This window comes from Rattus norvegicus, chromosome 1 (assembly GCF_036323735.1).
Source record: "Rattus norvegicus strain BN/NHsdMcwi chromosome 1, GRCr8, whole genome shotgun sequence".
Taxonomy (NCBI): Eukaryota; Metazoa; Chordata; class Mammalia; order Rodentia; family Muridae; genus Rattus; species Rattus norvegicus.
The window spans coordinates 239,814,941-239,833,364 of record NC_086019.1 but is presented as its reverse complement, the minus strand read 5'-3'; the positions used below and the strand labels follow the sequence as shown (position 1 = coordinate 239,833,364).

The 18,424-nt window shown below is 44.2% G+C and overlaps 1 long non-coding RNA gene and 1 other non-coding gene across 2 annotated transcripts; both read right to left on the bottom strand.

Annotated features, from left to right (window-relative positions):
- Positions 1–9,046: 9,046 nt before the first annotated feature.
- Positions 9,047–9,237, bottom strand: LOC120100289 (U2 spliceosomal RNA). Its single transcript, XR_005500064.1, has one exon. It is a non-coding gene; the product is annotated as a U2 spliceosomal RNA (small nuclear RNA).
- LOC134485221 (uncharacterized) lies at positions 9,051–18,424 on the bottom strand. Its single transcript, XR_010063232.1, has 2 exons — positions 18,229–18,424; positions 9,051–16,265 (listed from the first exon to the last, which is right to left on the bottom strand). It is a non-coding gene; the product is annotated as an uncharacterized LOC134485221 (long non-coding RNA).

Below are 18,424 nucleotides of genomic sequence, written 5' to 3'. Positions count from 1 at the left end.
GTATTGTTAATAACAATTGTTCTTAATAGGTTCAAAGTAGAAACAGCGCAAATACCTACTGGTTGATCAGGAGGTGAAGCAGATGTGGCAAATCCATTCAATGGAACGTTATTTGGCCATGAGGAGAAATCAAGTACTGATATACACGACAAACCTTAATATAAAATTTAAAAAGCAAGATATATCTGTAGTATTCCACTTACCTGGCGTGTCCAGGAAAACCATAGAGACAAAAATTATTGGTCCCTAGAGGCCGAGAGTAGAAGGCAGTTGGGGATGACTACCAATAAATGTGGGTTTCTTTTGAGGGTAAGAAAAATACTATAAAATAAGGTATTGATATTGTTAGTATAACTCTGCGAGTACAGTAAAAAAAAAACCTCTAAAACAATACCTTAACGAAATAAAAAACAGTATTATAATAAGCCAAATTGGCCCAAAACTTTGAATCAAAGATTGAATGCTTTTTGAAGAAGTCTATTTTATGTAACTTTTTGTAATGTTTGTGCTGACCGCAATTTAAATGTGTTTTTAAGATAGTATAATGTTTATCTTATCCCTTAGATGTAACCTGCTTTACATTATACATTAAACAGTATCTTTTTATTTATTTTTTTTATTTCCATTTAATTTTTTTAGCCATGTAGCCCAGGATGGCCACAAAGTCACTATGTAGCAGAGGATGACCTTAAACGTCTGAGTGTCCTGGCTCCTTGTCTTGAGCACTATAATTATAGGTGTGTGCCTATAATTCATATATAATTTTATACAGTGTTAGGGGCCAAATCTAGGACTTCATGCATGCCAGGCAAGTACTCTATCAACTGAGCTACAATGAGCTGCCAGTCCCACATCGTATATGATTATCAGTGAAAGTGTATAGCCGTATAATTTCTAGGATATGGTAGATGCACGCACAAGGTTTTCTATTGGTGGGAGACAGAGCCACAAAAGATTTGAGTCCATTTCATCAATGCCTTCTTTTTTTTTTTTTTTAAGGGTTCCTTTTTAATGTATAAAATTATTTATTGTCAAAAAATTTTTATTTAAGTGGTTGGTTTGATTTCTTTGCTGTCCATCCAGGCACTCTGAAAATAGCCCTAAAAGAGACAAAATGAAATTAATGATAAATTGTGATTCAGGGAAATGCATGTTCATCAATGCCTTCTTAACTGAGAGGAAAAATCTTGGGGAGATTGACATCAGCAGGACTTAGTGACCTATCAGATTTTATCTCATAAATCCTGAGATATCTTACTCATATAAGAAAAAGAAATCTGAGTGTCTCTATTAGAAATTTTATATGCACAATTTATTAATTTGTCGTGTAATTTGATTCATCCCATGCTGACAACTTGGTAAGTTTCCACTCCGTGTTTTCACAGAGGAGGGTCACACCTCACATAGCCATGTACTAAAATAAATCCTTTGAGAATAATGACGTTACAGTTTCTTCAGCCGTGTCGCTGACTGCTAGCCAGTTCCTGGCACCCTTTCCCAGTTCAGCTTTAATCATAGACGTCGTTGTCTGGACCAACGTCTGCTTTCTTTCACTGGCTTGCCCTGGAGAAAGACAGTGGTGCCCCTGTAGTCTGTGGTCTGTCTCCTCAAATGTTTGCCTGACCTCGTTATCCAGAACAGTCTGCGAGTGTAGCCTGCCTCACAGCACCGAGTCTGCAAAAAGGGCAGGGTACTCCCTTGAAAGTGACAAAGCAAAATAGAACCATCTGTCTAGCCAGGCTTGGAAAATACTGGAGCCAGGTTGCTCTGGTTCTAAAGAAAATTCATGAGCTGCGCTCTGGCCACAATCCTGAAACCCTGCTGGGAAAACTTTAATACAATACTCAAAAGCCCGGAGGAAAGTCTGCTTCGCTGCTGGCTCTCCTGCTCCGTAGAGCTCGGTCCTGTGTGAGTGGCTGCAGGTTTAGGGCCAGTCGATCAGCCCACAATCACGTTTTTGTTTGTTTTGTTTTTTGTTTTTGTTTTTGGGTCAGGGTGCTGTGGCTGGAAGCATGTCCAGAGAACACGCACTAAAATTCTGTATCTGTGGACTGGAGAGATGGTGCAGCACCTATGAGCACTGGCTGCTCTTCTGGAAGACCCTGAGTTTGATCCGCAGTAACTTCATGTCAGTTCACAACTGTCTATTGTAACTCCAGTCCCAGGGAATCCAAGGGCACCCATATGGTACACAGGTGTCCGTGCAGACAAAACATCCATACATTACAGTTAAAATAATATAAAAATAGCTCTGAAATAAAAACAATTATATCTGTTTCCTGTCCCTGGAAGGCCCCCTGGCTCTGATCTTGGCTGAGCCCATCTCACAGCTGAAGGAGGTAGCTGTGTGGCTAACACAGGAGAACACGCTGGAAAACAGCGCAGTGCTTGGGACGTAGCAGGTACTCAGAGAATGCTCTGTGTGTTGGAAGTCAGAGGTACTGGCTCAGGAAGGATGCTCTTTATTGTGTATGCCGTAAGGAACATTGTATGGACAGCTAGGAAGTGGGTAAACAGCTTCCTTTTGGGATGAAACCTGGATTTTATTCGCATGGTGTTTGAGCATTCCCTGAAGGCAGAATCTTAGATAAGACGTGTGTTCATTTGCAAGACGACCCAGGGAAAGTGGGTCAGAGCCTGCCCCACATGTGGCCCATACATATACAGTCACCCAATTAGACAAGATGGATGAAGCAAAGAAGTGCAGACCGACAGGAACCGGATGTAGATCTCTCCTGAGAGACACAGCCAGAATACAGCAAACACAGAGGCGAATGCCAGCAGCAAACCACTGAACTGAGAATGGGACCCCCGTTGAAGGAATCAGAGAAAGGACTGGAAGAGCTTGAAGGGGCTTGAGACCCCATATGAACAACAATGCCAACCAACCAAAGACTATACATGGACTGACCCTGGACTCTGACCTCATAGGTAGCAATGAATAGCCTAGTAAAAGCACCAGTGGAAGGGGAAGCCCTTGGTCCTGCCAAGACTGAACCCCCAGTGAACGTGATTGTTGGGGGGGAGGGTAGTAGTGGGGGGACGGTGGGGAGGGGAACACCCATACAGAAGAGGAGGGGGAGGGATTAGGGGGATGTTGGCCCGGAAACTGGGAAGGGGAATAACAATCAAAATGTAAATAAGAAATACTCAAGTTAATAAAGATGGAAAAAAAATGATGTACTGTCACGGTCACCACTGGGGCCCGGACCCCTCCCCCTCATCCTCAGAACCTTTCGTGAGGTAAGCAAGTGCCTTCATGGCCGAGACGCAGGAGCATCTTCTGTTTCCCAGCCCGCTCTGGGCAAAGTTTTCTCTCTGAACTGACCATGTCCACCAGGTGATTGGGCACCCACTGTTGCATGTTGCTTCAGGAAAAGCCAGAGAGAGAAAGCGACTGAGTGGGCTTGGAAAGGAGTCAAGAAAAGGTTGGCCAGACCAATAAAGAGTTTGCAGTGCAGAATTAAATGCAAACTGAAAAGATGGGGCTATTTGTCTCTAAGTGATTAAGAAGCAGAAGACTAATCAAGCAAGCACAGGGTGTCTTAGATGAGGGATCCCATGCACCCTGGCTCTAGCTTGGGTCCAGCAAGGCCAAGGATCATAAATGTCAGACTCAGGAAGAGAGAGACTTATGTGTGGGAGACTGAACTTGAACTGGTGGTCTGAGCCCATCAGTTCACTCATTCCCTTCCTACGTGATTGGCTGGAGTTAGTCATGCTTTAGTCAGTAAGATGTATGTACTGGCTATTTCTGTGTGTCAACTTGACACAAGCTGGAGTTATCACAGAGAAAGGAGCATCAGTTGTGGAAATGCCTTCATGAGAACCCGCTGTAAGGCATTTTCTCAACTAGTGGTCAAGGGTGAGAGGACCCAGCCCATTGTGGGTGGTGCCGTCCCTAGGCTGGTGGTCTTGGGTTCTATAAGAGAGCAAGCTGAGCAAGTCAGTAACATCCCTCCGTGGCCTCTGCATCAGCTCCTGCTTCCTGACCTGCTTGAATTCCAGTTCTGACTTCCTTTGGTGATGAACAGCAATGTGAATGTGTAAGCTGAATAAACCCTTTCCTCCCCAACTTGCTTCTTGGTCATGATGTTTGTTCAGGAATAGAAACCCTGACTAAGACAATGTAGTTGGGAAGCCTAGCTGAGGGTGCTACGTGCTGAGAGGCAAGCCATGTGAAGGTTTTTGGCTTCCTCCCCTCTCATGCTGTCCGATGAGGACATAATGGTGAAGATTGTTGTGCCGTCATAAGCTATGACTACCACACTGAAGAGACGACAGTGGTGGAAAAGAAGGAGAGACTGGGGACCTTGAAGGATTCTAAGCTGCTGGTCTACCCTGAGTGCCCACTTGTCTCGGTGACGACCAATGAGAGCAAAGTCACCAGCAGCCAGAGCATTGCTCCTCACGCTCCTCGCACCGTCATACCATGCTCTTTGAGGCACATCACTCAATCTATCTGTTGAGCTGCTTTGATTAGGCCAGGGCAGACATGAGTCAAAGAAGTACATTGTCAGTGTCACCAGCTGAGCAAATGACAGCCCTGTTAGATTCACTGTTGCTCTCTGTGTAATTTCTGCCCTTTGCTTCTAGCTACTTCCTTGTGTTCTTCGTTGAGAGAATTGGTTAGGAAGGGCATGTCTGTCTGTTGGTTTCCTCTACCCCCAGGGGGTGACTTAAACTGCAACTGGATGTTATTGTGTAAGGCCGAATCATTTAAGTTCTGCAGAGGATAGTGGCCAATTTGCTTGCCTCAAATCCTCTCTGTCTGGTAAAAGATTCTGCCTGACTTTGAGAAATTGTTTAGCTTCCTGTGTATAGCCTTGGTGAAACCAACTCAGAGCCATGGGACCTGGTTCTCCTGTGGCAAAGGTTTGGACACCAACCCAGAGGCCAATTGGACTCTCTCCAGGAAGCATTAATTCCAAAGGCAGAATCCATTCTTGATATGTAGGTTTGGTTTGCCCTGGATTCTTTGAGGTCAAACTCAAGAGTCTGTGATCTATATCAGTTCTCACTACCCAGAGACATACATGTACACTCACATACACACACACTCACACACATGCACACATGTGCATACATGCATACCCACACACAGGCATATATGTATATGCATGCACACTCACATACACTCACACAACTCACAGAAGCATGTAACATGCAACACACTCAAATATACACTCATGCAAAGCATGCACACACACACACACACACACACACACACACACACACACTCATGCCACCAAACAACCAAAGGGTAAACTTCAAATCTGAAACTTAAAGGCAAACGAAAAGGCTGATTTATAACCCCACTTCTTTCATTTTCTCTGAACTCTCATGTTAATGGAGGGTACAGCAGGACACTGATTGCAAAACTGGTTCCAGCTGCCCAAACTTCCCTTTGTAATGTGACTTTTAGTCTCCACCCACAAAAATGTGGAATATATTTTTCCACCCCTTTGAAAATGGGCCAGCCTTAAGATATGTTGTGTACACACACACACACACACACACACACACACACACACACACACACACACACTTATGAATTCCAAGCTGCTTCAAGTCCATCTCTCAGCGTCTTGTGACTGCCTTATGAACAAACACATGCTGGCCTGCTGAAGACTGAGATGAGAAACATGGAACAGAACTGAGTCATTCCAGCCACCCAGAGAGGCTCCAACCCTGCGCGCAAGCCCAAGCCCAGACCAGGAGTAGAGTATAAATGTACCCCAGATGACTGAAAATTCATGAGGGAATCCAGCCACAGTGAGTAGCACCACACAGTTGTTGGTAAGCTCTCAAGCAATAATTAGTGACTATTTCAAGCCTGTTGAGCTTGGGGTAGTTGGTTACACAGCAATAGCTGACAACCCGTGAGATCCAGTAAACACTAACGCTTACTTATCTTGTGAGAGATTTATCACATACTCTGCACGTATGACTTCCTAGTGGGTTTTTGACTTCCTAGTGGGTTTTTGTGGTAATCCCAAAAACGGTTTATGTTTTCATTTGTTTTATAAACAATGTGTCTCATTGCTACCTGCACACACATATTGGGGAGGCAAGCCTTGAGCTGATTGTGCTATGTGAATGGCAATTGGAAACTGTATCTAATACAAAAGTGTTTGCTTTTCCCTGGCAGTAGCTGAGTCATGAACTAAACCAGGTTGAAAGACGTCACTGTGGACTTTCAGTCAGGACCATTTCTACTGTGTTTACTGGCTATCCTGGGTTCGATAACATTCAATCAGTTATTCATGTTTGCCAGAGCTAGTCTGCTGATTCTATTCAAGACCCAAATGATCTTACATTTATGAGCCAGGCCAAAACACATCTTCTGCCCAACACTTTCAGAAATCTTGAGTCAGCTCTAGGATTACTTGGGAAACTGTATGAATAACTGTGCATAAAGGGGGTGCTGTTAGAAACAGTGTGGTTCAGTAAAGCCAGTCACGTCACAGACTAGGACAAGGTTGAGCAATGGGTGTGTTTGAGTTTTATTCCCCCTTACCCTCCCCATCTTAAAATAAACTTTGAAAAAGCTATACTTAAAGCCTCTCTGGATGGCTGGCATGACTCAGTTCTGTTCTGTATTTCTCATCTCATATATAAGACATTTCTATGATGCTTTATTTAGCCATCATTTTAATTGCACAAACATTTCCAATAAAATACAATTTCGAAATGTCATTAATAAGTTGACTAGTGGTTTGGGATGATCTAGAAAAAAATTCTTTAGTGATTCATTGGAATCATGGATTGCCTCAAAGAGAAAGAAAATCCAATTGTAAAACAGGTTTTCCCACAAACATATATTCTGCCAGTGCCTCCGGTTACAAAGCTAAACACGCACCCTGCTTCCTGATAAGTTTGTTTGCTCCCATTGATATCTTGACAGAACAATTTTTCCCAAACCTGCAGAGAAATAAATGACTCATTAAGTTGCTGAAGGTTGACACATAACACTCAATCCATTGTTAACAAAGCTCATCCATTACTCAAGGTAAGCTACTCGCTCATCTCTAAGATAAGAAGCTTCTAGAAAACCAGACGGTTCTGTTTTCCCGTTCCTATCCATAGTCTTTCAGGGTCTCCAGACAGATGCTAATTTATCTGTGGTTACTACAAATCTTAAGACAATCTCTAAGAGTGAGACATCCCCACGCAGGGCTCAGAGAGAGGTGGAAACCGAGGTCGATGTAGAGCAACAGCGGAGGCAGCAGCACACTCTGTTTCTCTGACCTTGTCCTGCGTTGGGTGCTTCTCTAGCAGTAAACCTAAGTAAAGGCTCGTGGGCACTAGTTGGAGCTAGTTGGTCCATGTTTGGTTTTAGTCTGTATTGAGCAACCATCTAGCAGAACCAGGGACTTTTCATCACGCAGCAGGGTACAGATACAGACAGCCGTTCCTAAGGGGAAATGCCGGTTAAATTGCTCCCAAAGCAAACATGGCTTATCCTGATTATGGAATTCAGATTTCCAACATCAAATGCCATGTGTACTTTACTTTCTGCAACCGGTGTTGACTCATTATTCATCCTTCAGATTAGAACCCAGTGGATGCCAGAAGCCATGGCTACTGGTTCTGTGTGTCCTGTCTTGTTTGCCTGGCCATATGGCATCTCCAAACCTGTGTCTTTCGGCCTCACTACTGAGGTCTGAAGGGGAGAGAAAAGAAATTGTTTTCCCAGCTCTTCTCGAAAGGAATGTCATTATAATAGTTTCTATGACAGAAGTTCTCAACCTGTGGGTTGCTACCCCTTTTGGGGACAAGTGACCCTTTTACAGGGTCAGATATTTACATTATGATTCATAACAGTAGTTGAAGCATGGTTCTAATTCAATGAACTCATAACCAATCTTTTTCTCTTTGGTCTCTGCGAATGCTGGCCTGGAAGGCCAGTGTCCCAGGAAGGAGACCCAAGGAGTCCTCAAAGTAATATAACCAGGTGGAAGTAAAAATATGGGACAACAGAAAGCTTCAAGTTAAAAAGTGTGCTATGACACTAGAACTTACTGGCAATATTCAACGTAAAGCATAATTGTGAAACCTTAGAAAATTAATAGATGACGTTAGTAGCAGAACCCGCACTGTTGGCGTCTGAATAATTAACTTGCTAGTAAAAGATTAGCTCCTAGAATACAACCGAAAGAGAATGAAAATACAAACAAAAACACCCGTAGATGTATCATGTCAAATTCCATATGAGAGACAAAGCAAACATCCTAAAAGCTATGGGAAGGAAAAAGCATACTTCAGAGCAAGATGTATAGTGTGGTCTTCATGAGGGTCCTCGAACAACTGGAGTGGGAGTTGTCCCTGACCCTGTTACTTGCCTATGGATCCTGTTCCCCTAACTGGACCAACCTTGCCTGGCCTCGGTGGGAGGATGTGCCTAGACCTGCAGTGCCAGGGATGGGTGATACCCAGGACACTCAGAGGAGAAGGGGCTGGGGTGGGGGAAGGAGCTATGTGTGGGAGGGAGACTGGGGGGAGGGTGTGTGCGATTGGGATGTAAAGTGAATAAATACATAAATTAATGGAAAAAAATCTCTCTGGCACAACTACATTGAAGTTGTTCCAAGAGAGAAAGAAATGAATTTAAAGGAAAACTGCAAATGTCACAGTGAGGAAATCGTTCAGAAGACAGCAGTAAGGTGTAGGATTGTCATACAGGTGAAGGCGGGCACAAGATAGAACGAGGCCTGTCATTGGATGAGAAGGAAGGATGGGTGGGAGAAAAGTTTGAGGGAAGAGGAGGAGACTGGAACGGGAGAGACTGGAGGAGAAGCCACTGAGAGAATATGGAGGCTTACGTTAAGATTCCACTCTGTGTAGTTAGAGGTTGTTATGAATGTTCTTTTTTTTTTTTTCTTTTTCTTTTTTTACAATCTCTCGACTAGAAGAACGTACAGAAGGATAAATAAAGATAATTAGAAGAGGTAAGTTAAAGTTAAGGCCAAAAAGCAGGAGGAAGGTTAGGAAATAGAGACGCAAAGGCAAACTCTCATCTTAAAAGCAGTGTTAAAATCCCCCGAGGGGGTGCACCGTTCCTGGAGGTACTGCAATACCAGGTCGATGCGTGGAGTGGACGGAGCAAGCTCCTATTCCAACTCCTAGTTCCAAAAATCCATTTAATATATTGTCCTCGGATAGAGGACGTATCAGATATTAAACTGATAAGAACAGATACTACACTTGATCTTAGCCAAAAGGCCGAGAAGTGATGTTATGAATGTTCTTAAGGGATGGATGTGTACAGGGCTTTGTATGTTTAGGTGGTCAATTATATCTTATCAATTGGATCAGAGGTTATTGTGTTGTGTGTTTTTTCATGTAGCAATTTAAGTTTAAGAGAGTGTGTGAGCCAGTGTAAGGGGAAGCCCTGGGTCCTGCTAAGACTGAACCCCCAGTGAACTAGATTGTTGGGGGGAGGGCGGCAATGGGGGGAGGATGGGGAGGGGAACACCCATAAGGAAGGGGAGGGGGGAGGGGGATGTTTGCCCGGAAACCGGGAAAGGGAATAACACGAGAAGTGTATATAAGAAATACTCAAGTTAATAAAAATAAATAAATAAAATAAAAAATAAAAAACTAAAAAAAAAAAAAAAAAGAGTGAGAGTGTGTGAGCCTTCACGGAGTTGGGATGTGTGTTTCTGGCAAGATATCTTGGGGCACTGCGGTGCCGGACCTAGTGGGGCTAAAGGATAGCCTTTTTTATAATTTTACAGCAACAGTAAGGGCCAGTGTGAAGGTTCATCAGGTAAGGGTGCCTGCTGCCTAGCCTGACGACCCAGGATGCCCAAGGTAGAAAACTGACTCTTGTACGTTTCCCCAGACCCCGACACATGTGCCACGCTTGTTCCCACTTTCTGTCTCTCACCAAAGAATTAAAAAGGGAAAGCATATAGAAATAAATCTAAACGAATAATGCACTATTAACAATTTTGAGCTTAAAAACAAACTGGAACCAGCATTTCAGAAAGCATTAAGAGGAGAGTATAGTGTGGAGAGTTCTTATAGATATTTAGACATTATTAGATGCCATCATTTAATTCTGTTTTAAACGTTCAAAGGAAACATCCACAAACATATAAAACAATGGAAGAGGAAAGAATATATAAAAGTTAATGATATAAAACTGCAGTGAAAGTCAGAACAGGGAGAGGAAGGTGCCAGCCAGTGACAAAGCTACAGCCCCGTGAGCATGTTGGGACCAGCGACAGGCTGGAAAGAAGTGAGTGACAAGCCTGAGCAACCCCAGGCCCTGAACCACCCTTTGACTGAAGCATGCCAAACATCTGGGACCATGGAGCCTCACTGCCTAGCACCCATGTGCTGGCTTAGCTTGACTCCTTCCTCCTGCATAGGCATGTCTGCGATGTGTTAAATTTTCTTTTTCAAAACGTTCAGCATATCAATAAAAAAAATTCAAAAGGACACTGCTTGCCCTGTGAGGCTCTCTCTCTCTCTCCCCACTGCCTTCAACACCCTGACCTTCACTAGGAAACAAAAATCATCAGAAAAATACGAATGACATCAGGGCAACCATTTGCCTCCGCGGATGCTGTTCCTTCCAGAGCCATGCACAAAGCTGTATTCTGAGCTCTGGTGTTCCAAGTCGCTTAATGTATGTAAACCCCAGGTTAGCACTTGCAGAATGCTATGACTCTATTTAGAATTCTGTTAACTCAGCATCCTGGGCAGACACTGCCTAGCACCACTAGGCCTCTTAGGAATTCTCACATTCACCAGTTTGTAAAGTGTATGAGTAGGCTGTGTAACAAATCACCACAGGCCCCCATAACTGACCAAAGTATATGCTACCAAAGTTCACTTTGGGGTGCCAGTAAGTTTATTAGACTTTTACTTACAATAGTATAGATGAAGGGCCACTTATAGGAGCATGGGGTTCCCCCTGTAAACGCTGCACTAAAAGCCTTTACCCAGCTGGAATGATGTCTTTTCCACTTAGAGAGAACACTCTCTCCTCTAGTCCTTCTCCAGCTATAAACTATAGCCCTTCCCCAAGACCCCAGAGGCCACAAACAGGACAAAATTGTATAAAAGTATTTGAGAGAGGTGCCTAGATACTCAGGGGAGGGTCCCATGACCCTCTCTGTCCCATCTTTTTATGAAAGAAGTTCAAAAGCCAATAAGCAGAGCTGAAAGGTTCTTTTCCAAGCAGGTCCAACTGAACTCCCACAGATGGTGGCACTTTAGCTCAGAGGATAATTCTGTACAATGGTCGGTGGCTGTGCAGGGAAATTGGAACCTGGACATGGCTGATTCAAAGGTGAAATGGGGCTCCCATGTTTAGTCATTGTCATGGTTTGTATATGCTTGGTCCAGGGAGTGGCACTATTTGGAGGTGTGGCCCTGTTGGAGTAGGTGTGTCACTGTGGGTGTGAGCTTAAAACCCTCATCCTAGCTGCCTGGAAGCCAGTATTCTGCTAGCAGCCTTCAGATGAAGATGTGGCACTCTCAGCTCCTCCTGCACTGCCTGCCTGGATGCTGCCATGCTTCCTTCCTGCCTTGATGATAACGAACTGAATCTCTGAACCTGTAGGCCAGCCCCCATTAAAAAAGTTGTCCTTATAAAAGTTGTCTTGGGCCCAGAGAGTTGGCTCAGTGGTTAAGAGCGTTGACTGCCCTTCCAGAGGTCCTGAGTTCAATTCCCAGTAACCACATGGTGGCTCACGACCATCTGTAATGGGATCGGATGCCCTCTTCTGGTGTGTCTCAAGTACAGCTACAGTGTACCTATATATAATAAATAAATAAATCTTTTTTTTTCTTTTAAGAGTTGCCTTGGTCACTAAGACAGTCATCCCTCACAAAGTTAGGCCTAACTACTATCTGGCTCAGCAGTTTGCCTGTAGAAGTTTATTTAAGCTGAAAACAGGGACTCGGTTATCTGCTTGTACGTCAGTGTTCACAGCAGCAACATTCAAGACAAAGGTGACAATAACGCAATGTCTATCAGCAGATGAATGGACAAGCACAACGAGGTGACCTGCACAGCAGAAGGTCACTTATCCTTGAAGGAAGGAACTCTCCATGCTATGACAAGGGTGAACCTTGAAAATACAGGAGTAAGTAGACACAAAACGAATATCTGTGCTGATTTCTCTTGCATAAAAACGTGAAGTATTTAGACTATGAAAATTAACAAGGACAGAAAGATTAGGATTTTCTCAGCATAAAATAGAGAATTATTGCTTAATGATCAGTTTCTATCTAAGGTAATGGAAGTTTTCCAAGTCATGGCTTGAGCCTTGGCTATTTAATTGATTCCACCAAACTGCACATTTTAAAATGGCTTGAGGCCTAGGGAGTTGGCGCCTTGGCCGAAACGCTTGGCACGAACACAACAAGGCTCTCAGTTTAAATCACAAGAACCCATGTAACAGCTGGATATAAATTACAAGTGTGTGCAACTCCGGTGATCCCATGGGCGGATGGCAAGTGGACGCCTGATGTGCAGAGTGGGAAAATAACCAAGGAGACTGTCTCAAACAGGGTAGAAGGTAAGGATCAAAACTCGGGGTTTCCCTGTGACCGCCACATGTGTATCACACACACACACACACACACACACACACACACACACACGCACGCATACACACACATGCACATGCACACATACACACACATGCACACACAGGCACATGCACACATACACGTGCACACACACGTACATGCACATGCCCATGCCATGCACACACATACACACACACACACACACACACAGAGGAGAGAGAGAGAGAGAATTTAAGAAATGGTTTTTATTAAAAAATGATTTTTATGGCAAATCAGTGTATCTGTGTATCTGTGTATGCTTTTGTGTGTACGTGTGTGTAGTGGTGTGTCCCGGTGTATGCCAACAGAAGCCAAAGATCAATGTTGGGAGGTCTTTCTCAATCACTCTCCACCTTACATTTTAAGACAGGGCCTCTCTCTGAACCCAGAGCTCACACTTTCAGGGAGACTGGCTGGCAAATGAACGCAGGTATCCTCCTGCCTCCAGCCACCCTACCAAATGGGGTTACTTATGCTCAAGGTCATGCCTGACTTCTCTTTTACACAGATGCTAAGAATTGGAAACTCAGTTCTCATGCTTGACTCAACTCCCAAGTCCCCATCAATGGTAAATTATGTTATTCATATTTTATCATAATTAAAAAAACAGGAAAGGAATAAAACATAAATTCAGAGATGCTATTCTTACAAAAGAGAAACTGAGTTAGAATGGCCTATCTTTACTCAAGTCTGAACTTACTAGAGGAGACGGTTCGGTTTTGTTGGTTCCGGTGTATGCAGGGAACAAGGGCTCTAACTGCTTGCTTATCTAATGATCCTCACAGGGTCCTGGAGACTCAGCTCAGCCCTTCCCATTTCCTGTGTCAAGAGAACCAAGGAATACTAGAGTCTCCAGCATTTTACCAAGCACTCAGCAACGTCTAATGTTAATTCTGACTAGTGGCCTTCTCTCCCCTGCACAGTGTTCCCACACTAAATAATACACGGTGTGGCTTATAATAGTGTGGGCTGGCGCTCCCAGCTGGGTTGAAAGATATGACCCAGAGGGGCTGGCTGACATCTTGGTTCTTTGTTCTGTCTTCAGTGCTGGGAACTAAACCCAGGTCCATGCACATGCTAGGCAAACACCGCTATTTAGAGACCCAGCCACAGAAGACTGCTTTTCAATGGGTTCTCACATTGCTCAGCTGACCACTTATTAATTAGTATGTAATTGTTGATCTTGAATTGTCTCCTATAAGTATACTGCTGATTTGAATCTTGAGCCCATTAATTTTATATATTATCCCATTGCTTTAGAGTTTCTATTGCTGTGATGAAACACTAAAATGATGTGACCAAAAAGCAAGTTGGAGAGGAAAGGGTTTATTTGGCTTACACTTCCACATCACTTTCATTATGGAAGGAAGTCAGGACAGGAACTCTAGCAGGGCAGGGAACTGAAGACAGGAGCTGATGCAGAGGCCGTGGAGAAGTGCTGCTTACTGGCTTGCTTCCCATGGCTTGCTCAGTCTGTCTGCTTATAGAAGTCAAGACCACCAACCCAGGGATGGCACTGCCCACAATGGGATGGGCCCTCACACATCAATCACTAATTTAGAAAACGTTGTACAGTCAGATAGCATGAAGACATTTTCTCAGCTAAAGGTCTTTTTTTTTAGATAACTCTAGCTTGTGTCAAGCCGATTTAAACTCTCCAGAATCCCATGTTACAAAGCATTTTTTCAGTTGGACATGGTGTTGCGTTGGAAAACCCTGTTACTTAAGGCCAAAGTCTACTATGTCTGGATCATCCCACTGAGCTCTGTGAAAGCATGCAGGACTACCTTTTCCCAGCAGAGCTTCCTCTTCTCTGACTTGTCTGGGGCGGTCTGACCCCCCTCATACACTCTACCTGAGGAAGATCACATAAGCCCTTGGGAAACCTTGGTTCGATTTCCTCTTTCCCCAATAAGAACCCACCCAGCAAGTACCTGGGCTTCCTGGAATGCCCCTCTATACAAATAGGCATTCACAGTACCTTAAGCTCCTGCCAATGATTTTGACATTCACCCTGAAAACTCCTTCCCACTCTCCTAGGTTCACATACAGTCCTTGGTCACCCCGAATAAAGTGTATGCCCACCGGCTGTTTACTGAAGATTCTCTAGGAGAGCTGCTTTGTTGAGTATCACCTCAAAGCTGTAAATCCACAGAGAAATCTCACCCCCACTCCAAAGTGGACCGGGATCCTGTAGACCCCATCTGTTCCAGAGTCCATACCACAGTGGTGCATACCCACAATCCCAGCACACGAAAAACTGAGATCAAAGGATTGCTACGAGTTTAAAGACAGACTGGGCCACTTAGAGCACATCCGGACAGCCTGGGCTACCTACAGCAGGGAAACATGCCCAAGAAACAAAGTATCCTTTTCAGAAAAATTTCAATTTTCGGGTAAGGACTTCAGTTTCGTGTAACTGGTATTTGAGATTCACAAATTAAGAATGAGAAAGACCCTCGAGGTCAACTACGTGAGAGCTCCATACTTCTTCCTCCTCACTAATAACTGAGCTGCTTTACTCTGACTCCAGTTTGGCTGTGTGTGAAATCAGTTGACCCCTTCTCCTGGTTGGATATTTGCCAACTTGACACAACCTATCCTTATTTGGGAAAAGGAACCTCAATTGAGAAAAAGTCTCCATCAGATTGCCTACAGGCAAGCCCGTGGGCACACTTTCTGAGGTGAGAGGGCCTAGAGGGTTTTTGGTGGTATCACCCTTGGGCAGATCACCCTGGGCTGTGTAAGAAAGCAGGCCAGGCAAGTCATGGGGAGCAAGCAAGAAGCAACATCCCTCCTGCTTCCTTTTCTGCCTCCTGGGTCCCATCCTGACTTCCCTTTGTGGTGAACATCGATTATAAGCTGAGGTAAACGTTTTTCTCCCTAAGCAGTTTTTGGTCTTGGTTCTTTCATGGCGACAGAAAGCAGGTGAAAAGGCATTTCTTTTCTTCTACAGTAATCATGAGGAGAATGGTTCTGATGTCGTGGTCTCTGCACACAAACTTGAAGCCAAAATCAAACACGGGATGGATGCATACCATTTACCCAATCTTTCCAAGTCTGGTTCATCTGAGACGATAGCCTGGAGATGAATAGGTACTCACGAAGCTAATCTGCTCCAGAAAGACCATTTTGCTGGCTTATGTCCCTGCATCAGCCGAGCAAGATGTGCCCATCAGTCTTACTTATAAAGGAAAGTACTAGATCCTATTTCTTTATTTCCTCTCAAGCTCCCCAGCCAGGTTCCCCTCTCAGCCATCTGGAGGGTGAAAACTTCCCTTTCATGAACTCTGCTCCCTCTGCTCTTAGCCCCACAGAACTTCTAACCTTGTGCCCCCCATGCATGTCCTGCTGAGGCATGGTTGTGTGGTGTCCTAGCTCAGTAAATTTTTCATCTTTGTGTGGAAGAACTATGAAGTTTAATTGAGGGGTTCGTAATTTTAATTTTTTTCAAAGTCTCCTTTTAATGAGAGTTCTTAAATGCTTTAACCTCCCTTCAACCCCCACCCACCAGAGGTAGTGGGAAAGAAAGGATACAGGGGAGGTGGACCCGTTTAGAAAGGTTCCTTGGAGCAAGTCCCATCTGTGTCATCTGGAAACCGGCAGTTCAGTTTAGAGGTCAGCAGGGGCAGCTCGCGAACCACTCGTAAACACTTCACGGATACACCAATAGTCTGGTTTGGTAGAGTCGGGAAAACAAACATGAATCAGAAGTGGTGGCACTACCTACCAGAGACAGGCAAGCCTCAGGCTCAGCACAAGTCACAGGAGGGACCAGGAGGGACACCGAGAGAAGTTCTCAGCTGTGCCTCTCTCAGTAAAGCATGGATGCGAAACCAACAAGCGTTATACTCTGTAAGAAACCTTGAGAGTCCTATGTATATGCCCTCCAAGCATCACGTGTCCTCCATGAGTCTTGCCTCAGCATGAGTCTGTCTCAGCAGACATCACTGAGTCAGTCAGCCGGACAAATGGAGCTCAACCTCACAGTATAAGGCCAACCAATTACACATGTCGTTAGCGAAGAATCCTTCGCTACGTGTCCATTCACAAGCTTGCTCTTGCATAAAGTCCTTTCCCCTGTGTCTGCTTCCTTCACGAGTTTGCTCCAGCAGAACACCATCTGACACAACTGACTTTCCAAAGAACCCTTAAGTTTCCACTTCAGATGTTCACCTCAGAGCCTGGTTCAGTGGACATTTGCTATGTGAATGAATCAGGCCACACGTTCATGCTTGCAACCACCTTTCTAGCCTCTTCCCTTGACTTGCCTCACCCCTCCCAACCTTTCCAATATCAACCTGACTCTGCTCTGTGCTGAATTATACATTCAAACAGGTGTCAGTCTTCATGGCCTCCGTGCAGCACATCTCTTAGGCGGACTTCTCTAACTGCCCCCCCTCTGGTGACCATCCCCTCCTTTGGTGACAGTCACTACTGTCCTTTGCCTCGTTATCATTATTTTTTCTGTATCAGTGATTGTCAAAAGGTAATACAGTGCTTTTTACAGATTAGGAAATTGTATTCTCCAGGGTTAGGTGCACCTTGCACCAGGACGGACACATGGCTTTCGGGAAGAGGACAGAATAACCCAGCCCTGATCATCTGGTAGCTGTGTGCTTTTGAGCAGTGAACAGTTTCACACCAGATAAGAAAATCCTGATACAGTGTCCCTAGAACAGACCCTATTTGGGGCAGGGACTTTCTTTTGACATTCATCTTCCCTCCCTTACGGACAGCATTTACATTTTGATTTGTTTCCTTTGCAGCCCATTTTTGGATTCCAGTATTTTCTCCCTCACATCTCCTTTGTGCATGACAGACACCACTGCCAGTGATTTCTACACAGAGCCTGACCTCAGCTTTCACGCCGCACCCAGTTTAATTCGTTGATTATTGCTAATTATTAGGTTTCTGATTAAGTGAGATAATTGCAAGAACCATATTACCCGGAAAACTGATGAAATTACTGTGCAACTGTCGTGCTTAATTGTCTTTGTATCAACTTTATTGAGCTTTATTCTTCTACTCTAAAGTTCATCTTCTAAAGTTCACAGTTCAGTCAGTGGCTTTGGTACACTCCCGGAGTCACAGACCCACCATAAAATTTTTAGATATTTTCTACCCAAAAAAGGAAACTTAAACATTTCTTACTCCATTCCTGTGAGACCCTAGCAACTACTAAACTTCCTGGAACTTGTCTGCTCTGAACTTTCATATAAATGGAGTCATAGGGTGTAGGATAGTTTACGATTACAAAATATTGCCCAGGTATGGTGATATATGCTATACTCTGATTAGTCAGGAGGCTGAGGCAGGAAGATTCTCAGGAGTTCAGCTTGGGAAACATAGTTAAGAACCTGTTTTAAACATACGTGCAACTGCACACCCCCCATACAACTACATACACAGACACACACAAAACAAACACACAACCACCCATACACAAAACCACTCATACACGCATGTGCACACACACACGTGCACACACTCACACACACACACACAAAATTTGACAATGATTAAGAAAGACACCCACCCAATATCAACTTTTGGTCTCTATATACATACATACATACATATATGCACACACACATGTACACATGCATATATGCATGAACATGCATGCACACCTACACAAAGTAAATGACTTCAGCAGCCTTGGGTCTATATCCCCTCCTCCATGGACACAGTGAGGAGCGAGCTGAGGAAGAGTTGGTCAAAGTCAGTGTCCAGGGTCCAGTTCACCATAAACACTGGTCTTCATGTTTCCAGATCTTTACAGGTAGAGGAGTCTGAAACCACTGATTTATTTTGATCCCTGTCGTTCATC